The sequence below is a fragment of the Bos grunniens genome, chromosome 27, assembly GCF_055505025.1.
Source record: "Bos grunniens cultivar Pamir isolate PY7600 chromosome 27, Bosgru_T2T1.0, whole genome shotgun sequence".
NCBI classification, from domain to species: domain Eukaryota; kingdom Metazoa; phylum Chordata; class Mammalia; order Artiodactyla; family Bovidae; genus Bos; species Bos grunniens.
The window spans coordinates 46,702,874-46,709,902 of record NC_141191.1 but is presented as its reverse complement, the minus strand read 5'-3'; the positions used below and the strand labels follow the sequence as shown (position 1 = coordinate 46,709,902).

At 41.2% G+C, this 7,029-nt stretch overlaps 1 long non-coding RNA gene across 1 annotated transcript; it reads right to left on the bottom strand.

Moving 5' to 3' along the window:
- Positions 1–257: 257 nt before the first annotated feature.
- Positions 258–6,656, bottom strand: LOC147343912 (uncharacterized). Its single transcript, XR_015156086.1, has 2 exons — positions 6,413–6,656; positions 258–3,947 (listed from the first exon to the last, which is right to left on the bottom strand). It is a non-coding gene; the product is annotated as an uncharacterized LOC147343912 (long non-coding RNA).
- Positions 6,657–7,029: the final 373 nt, after the last annotated feature.

The following is a 7,029-nucleotide window of genomic DNA, read 5'->3' as shown; positions in this document are numbered from 1 at the left end:
ATGTGTTCAAGTAGCACCCAGGAAGCCCTCCTTACACTTCTTTTGTCACTATGACCCCATCCTCAAGGGTAATCGCCATCCTTACTTCCAGCATTGCGCCTGGTTTGGTACTTGATTAAGTAGGAGCACACAGTAATACTCTGTGTCTTTTGTTCAATGTTATGAGGTTCATCCCTGGTTTTTTATGATTGTTTGTGTTCACTGCTATGTATTACTCCTGGTTTGAATACACCATAATTCATTTATCCATTCTACTATTGATGAACATCACAGGGCTGTTTATTATGAATAATATTGCTATCCACAGCTTTAGTAATGTTTTTGACACCTGACTTTTCCTTGATCTGAAGTCCCTCCAAATACCCAATCACTTTGAGTCACCATCACAATTACTGTAAAGAAGACATGCCATAGATAGGTTTCTAGAATATTCTGAATGAGATTCATTGCTTGAGGAAAACTTATATCCAATATCTGCTTCAGCCAGGGGGGAAAAATTGTGCTCTGACCTCAGATTCCAATAGGCCCCTGGAGGATTCTGCTACTCGAATATCACCCTTACAGAAGATGTACAAACTGATAAGAGACGAAGGAGGTGCTTCTCAGAAGGCCACGTTACCTGTGGTTGAAAAAGCAGGCTCAATATGAGTTTAGGAGGCGTGAAGCTTTAGACAGGGCATGATCTGTCACTGTTCTTTTTGCGGCTCCAACACATGTATCAAGTGGGCTTCTGCAAAAACAAAGCAAAAACAAAGAACTGTTTGATGATATCACAGTTTGCTTATCATGACTCCCTTACTCAGCCCTTAACTGGGTAGGATAAAACCCGACTCGTTTACAATTAGCTTATGGAAGGAGGGTGACTTAAAAGAAAAAAAAAAAAAAAAACAGCACAAAAATAGTATTTGAAAATAGACTCCTGAAATACCTTTTATTTATTTTTTAAACATATCCTCTATTTAATTTAATTTTTAATTTTTTAATTTAAATTTATTTATTTTAATTGGAGGCTAATTACAATATTGTACGGGTTTTGCCATACATCAACATGAATCCACCACGGGTGTACACATGTTCCCCATCCTGAACCCCCCTCCCTCCTCCCTCCCCATTTATTTTTTAAATTAAATTTTATTTTATACCAGAGGACAGTTCATTAACAACGTTTTCTTCGTTTCAGGTATACAATGAAGTGATTCAGTTATATATATATGTGTGTGTCTATTCTTTTTCAAATTCTTTTCTCATACAGGTTGTTACAAAATGCTGAGCAGAGTTGCCTCTGCTATACAGTAACCTGCAGTATCATTTAAAATGGGGGATGATGGAAAGAGGTGATGGCGTTAAGTCCTACTAGAATCCTCTGGGAAACTTCTTTAATTTGAAGATTCTGGGTCCCTCCCAGGTCACAGGAGCTGTGTACTTCCTAGGGCCCTTGTGTTTCCAGAGCTGTCCTCTGTCTGACCCTGGGTCCCTACTTCTTCAGCTTGAGACACCCGGGGTTAGGGACTTAGCCAGGAGAGGCTACAAGCATCTAAAACGACACTACAGATGCTAGGAGACACAGAGTGAGTCACAGAGGCGAGCTTTACGTTTGGTTTCCCATCTTCTACCAGCCAAACTGCTGGACACACTAAGTCATGTCCAACTCTGTGACCCCATGGACTGCAGCCAGGCTCCTCTGTCCGTGGGATTTCCCAGGCAAGAATGTGAAGTGGGTTGCCGTGTCCTTCTCCGGGGGATCTTCTTGACCCAGGGATGGATCCACAACGCCTGCATGGCAGGCAGATTCTTTACCACTGAGCCACCAGGGCAGCCCAGTAGAATAAAAAGAAACAAGTATGTAGAATATGTAGTATGTAAAACAATTATGCAGAATAAAAGGAAACAAGTAAAATTAATTTTAATAGTGTATTTCACATAATTCAACATAACCAAATTATTATCATTTCACTATATAATCAGTATAAAAATTACCAATGAGATCACTAACAGTCTTTCATTTGTAATAAGTACTTGAAAACTGGGGTGTATTTTATAGTTAGGAACATCTGGATTCTAGTGACATTGCAAGTGCTCAGTGGGCACCGTATTGGGCAGCACGGATGATCATCTAATAAATAGTCTAGAGAATTGGATCAAATTATCAGCTAAATTGCCTGCTAAATAAATGAGTAAAATCCTGAAAGTCATCCCTCTCAGCCGCTCATGGTCCCCCCTCATCCCTGATGCTTGGAGGTGGGGAGTGTGTTGTAAGGATGCGATCAAAAGAGAGACACTGACCACAGGACACATGCAGCCAGCTCTTCATTTTCAAAACTTCTATCTGTTGCCATTTTCATGTGTTTCTTGAATTTTTCCTTAATGAATGGAGAAGGGAAGAAGGAAGAAAAGAAAGGAAGGGGGAAAAGGAAGTTGCATCAGAACTGAAGGATTAAATTTAAACTTTTGAATTTTATTCAATTTCATTAGAGCAGTGGCTTTTTGACTATCATGTGACCCCCCAATCACCTGGAGAACATTCTTAAAATGCAGTATTATGAGTCTTGCCCCCCCAAAAATTAAAAGTGGTAGGATTTGGATGGGCCTTTTAACAAACACCCCAGGCAGCTTTGATGCAGTATATGCAGGCCACAATTTTAGGAATATTAGATTAAATACTGGAGAAGGCAATGTCACTCCACTCCAGTACTCTTGCCTGGAAAATCCCGTGGACGGAGGAGCCTGGTAGGCTGAAGTCCATGGGGTCGTTGAGAGTCGGACACGACAGCAGCTTCACTTTCACTTTCCACTTTCACTTTCCACTTTCATGCATTGGAGAAAGAAATGGCAACCCACTCCAGTGTTCTTGCCTGGAGAATCCCAGGGACAGGAGAGCCTGGTGGGCTGCCATCTATGGGGTCACACAGGGTCGGACATGACTGAAGTGACGCAGCAACAGCAGCAGATTAAATACAAGGTCTAGGACGGGTCCATTAAAAACCATTACTTTTTCATTATAATGAGTTATTCTATGGCGAGGAGAGAATGGCAGGTATTTTTCAGTGCACCAGAAAGCCACAATTAGAGGGGGCACCAACTGGACATGGTATTTCTTGAGCAGGACAAACCTTGAAGAACCAGATTATGCTTGTTGCCGCCTTGGAAATGTCATCAGGAAAGAAAGTTTTTTAGTGGGTAATGAATGGTGCAGAAACATTCCTCTTGGAGCAAAACATTCATTCTGAGACCTTATAGAAGTATCAGGGACTGTCGACATGCCTTGTCTCTCATCTTTGGAGCTTAATGGATACAGGTGCACTTTGCTTCTTGCAGTGCAATCAGAGTTAGCAAAACAAGGAAGCTCTGCACAATGAGACCTGGAGAAGCATGGGCTTCTGGACGTCCACCACCAGCAGCAGCTTCACACAGCAGGTGCCTCATTAACGCACACGCCCCTGAGCAAACTCTAACACCAGGCAGTGCACAAGATGCCCAGTCATGGTGGTGACCAGTGTGCAGCTATGGAGGCGCAGAGGAGAGGAGGAGACTCAGGAGGACTTCCTGTAGGAGGCGTCGTGGGGACTGTCTTGGAGGGCAGGCGGGATGTCCTCAGGCACAGACAGGAGGGATGTTGGCTGCTGCCGCGAAGTCACTTCTCAGGGCCATTCTGGGGAAAGTGGTCACAGTGACAGAGAAAGTGTGGGAGTTAAACAGTAACTCGCCATTGGGTGAGTCCTTGTTTTCTGTCCTGAGCCCAAATTTGGGTAAAGGTGTTACCTATCTAGGGGTCGTTTTGTCTCAGTTTGCATCAGACAGACCTTCCCTGGGCTCCTCATCCTGGTCAAATTGCTATTGTGGAGACTTCCTTCTCATAAGAGCCCTGGTTTAGATGTAAACTCCATAGTCACTCCTGTGATGGAAGGGTTTCTGTCTGGTGGTGACTCAGGAAGAAGTTGGTGACTGGACTAAAGACCATAAAATGTATTTACAATTCAGATAACTTTGCATACATGCCCACTTATCACCCAGACAAGGCTGCTTATACCTGTATAAACACTTGCTGAAGAATAGACTATTTAACCTCTATGAGTCAATTTCCTTATCATTAAAGTTCAGATAATAGTATTACAGGCCCACAATCTCTTATCCAAAAACCTTGGAGAAAGACAGATTTGGAAATTCAGCATTTTCCAGATTTTAGAAAGGTATTTTCATTTTCAGATTTTAAACAATTAATTATGTACCTCCCTTCCCAGGATATATGGCAACTTATAATAATCACAATTCTATTTCTGCAGCAAATGTATGCATATTCATACAAAGTAAAATAAATAAGTCTATTGTTGAAATGACTGACAAGAATTAATCTGCAAAATATACAAACAGCTCATGTAGCTTTATGTCAAAAAAATAAACAACTCAATCAAAGAATGGGCAGAAGATCTAAATAGACATCTCTCTAAGTGAGACATAAGTACGTGAAAGGATGCTCAACATCAGTAATTATTAGAGAAATGCTGATCAAAACTACAGTGAGGTATCACCTCACACTGGTCAGAATAACTATCATCAAAAAATCCATAAAGATTAAATACTTGAGAGGATGTGGAGGACAGGGAGCCCTCCTACACATCTGGTAGGAATGCAAAGTGGTTCAACCATGATGGAGAACAGTATGGAGGTTCCTTAAAAACTAAAAATAGGACTACCAGATGATCCTGCGGTCACCCCCTTGGGCTCATATCTGGAGAAAACGAATTCAAAAAGATAACACCCACCCAAATGTTCACTGAAGCGCTATCTACAGATGCCAAGACATGGAGACAACCTAAGTGTCTATCAACAGAGAAGTGGATGGAGGAGTTGTGGTGCACACACACAACGGGATGCTATTCAGCCACGAAAAGAACAAAACAGTGCCATCTGCAACAGCACGGGTGGCCCTAGAGATTATCATGCTAAGTGAAGTAAGTCAGAGAATGACAAATATCATACGACGTATCATACATATATCTCACTCATACATGGAACCTGATTTTTAAAAATGATACAAATGGATTTATTTACAAAACAGAGGCAGACTGACATGCATGGAAAACAACCTTGTGGTGACCAAAGGGAGAGCGCAGTGAGGGGGATAAGTCAGGAGCTTGGGGTTAACGCACACACTACTATATATAAAACAGCACCAACAAAGACTTATACACTTAAGATTTGTGATAATTCTCATACATATAGGTGAGAAAATAAATGGAAAAATAATGAATATGTGTATATGCTTAAACTGCATTACTTTGCTGTATACCTGACACTAATACAACATTGTAAATCAACTATGCGCCAGTATTTCTTTTAAGTGAAAAAGTAAGTCTAGTATAGCTTCAGATCAGTTCTGCTCATGTTCTGCCATAAATAGGTTTGCCAAAAACTTGTGGGAAAGTTATTTTGTGCAGTTTTTACAGCTCATGAGATGTTAGAATTTCTGACAAGGGGTTGGTTGTAGAATTATATTACACACATAGAGTGATAAATATATTAAATTAGATTTTCCATGTAGAGTGTTAGTAGAATGTTCCAGGACTATAGGCTACTTAATTTTAGTAGGAATATTTCCTAGAGATCCTAGAGAAAAAGTTGCGAAACTGAGCCTGCAGCTGTTCCCTGCTTTAGAATATCCCTGTCTCTGCTCAGAATCAGACTTCCTAAGATGACCCCAGTCTCACAGCTCCATCATCCATCAACCAGAACAAACGCTGACCCTCAGCTGGATTCCTGAGTCCAGACTCCTTAATTGGATGGTGAATATAAATAAGGTCCTATGCAAATTCAATTAAAATCCAATCAAGGAAAATAAATTACAGACATCTGCTCTTCTCTACCAGTTCAGTGTCATTTGAATATTGTCTTCTGGTCTTAAAAACAAGAGCAAAGCAAAATAAAAATTAAAAAAAGAGACTGCTTATATTTTCTGAGTGCCTGCCAGGTTGGCATTTGAACATTTGATCCACCAAATAACTGTTTGAACAAGAGCAGAGAAAAGTAAACAGCAAGGTGAAGGACACATAGGCTGTATATTATTTGATTTTTGTTTCTCATTCAGAAGTGTACTGTTTGCTGAGCTTACTTTTCTTTCAGATAATAGTAAAACAGTGTTTTGAGTTTTTTTTTTTCTTTTTTTTGGAAATGGTTATCCAGCTTTGTATCTAAATCTACCAGCCTTGATAAAAAAAAAAAAAAAAAAGTCCCTTTGGATATTAAAAAAAAAAAGAAAAAAGAACACATCTTTATTGGGTCTATCTGGGTGAAGTAGATATCTACTCAATTGATCTCTGGTGGCATTCCTGTCTGGGAAAGCTTTATTCTTTCTCTGCAGTCCAACTCACTATAGTTTCAGTGTGATTTCTACACCAATAACTAAGAAGGTACTCACTGATGCATGAAAATCACAGGCAGCCGCAGTGCTGGGACAGCAGAACTTTGCAGAAACAGCCCGCCTTAGCCCATTTGTGCTGCCATAACAGAGCAGCATAGAGAGTGGTTAGACAGCACACATTTACTTCTCACAGCTCTGGAGGCTGAAGTCCAAGGTCAGGTGCCAGTGTGGTGAGGTTCTCAGGGAAGGCTTCTCCTGGCTCCCAGGTTAGAGAGCAGGGACTGATGGAGGGAGGTCTCTCTTTTTATGAGGGCACTAATCTCGTCACAGGGACCTCCCCATGACCTAATCACCTCCCAAGGGCCCATCTGCAAATGGCATCATATTAGAGCTTCAGCAGATGAATTTCAGGGGGAGTCAAACATGCAGTCCAGAGCACATCCCCAGGACTTTGGACACAAAGAGCTTAGACATAACAATGGTTCGGCCAAATTGGAAACCCTAAGCAGAGGGTCCAGTCCAGACGAGTCACCTCTGAGAGGCCACACACTCCTGCCACATTGTGACCTGGTCATATTCTCCACTGTGGACTGAGTATCTGCTCAGGACAAACTGACCACTCAGTTTGTATAGAAAGGACCAGATATATAAGACCAGTCTAAACCCGTGACAGA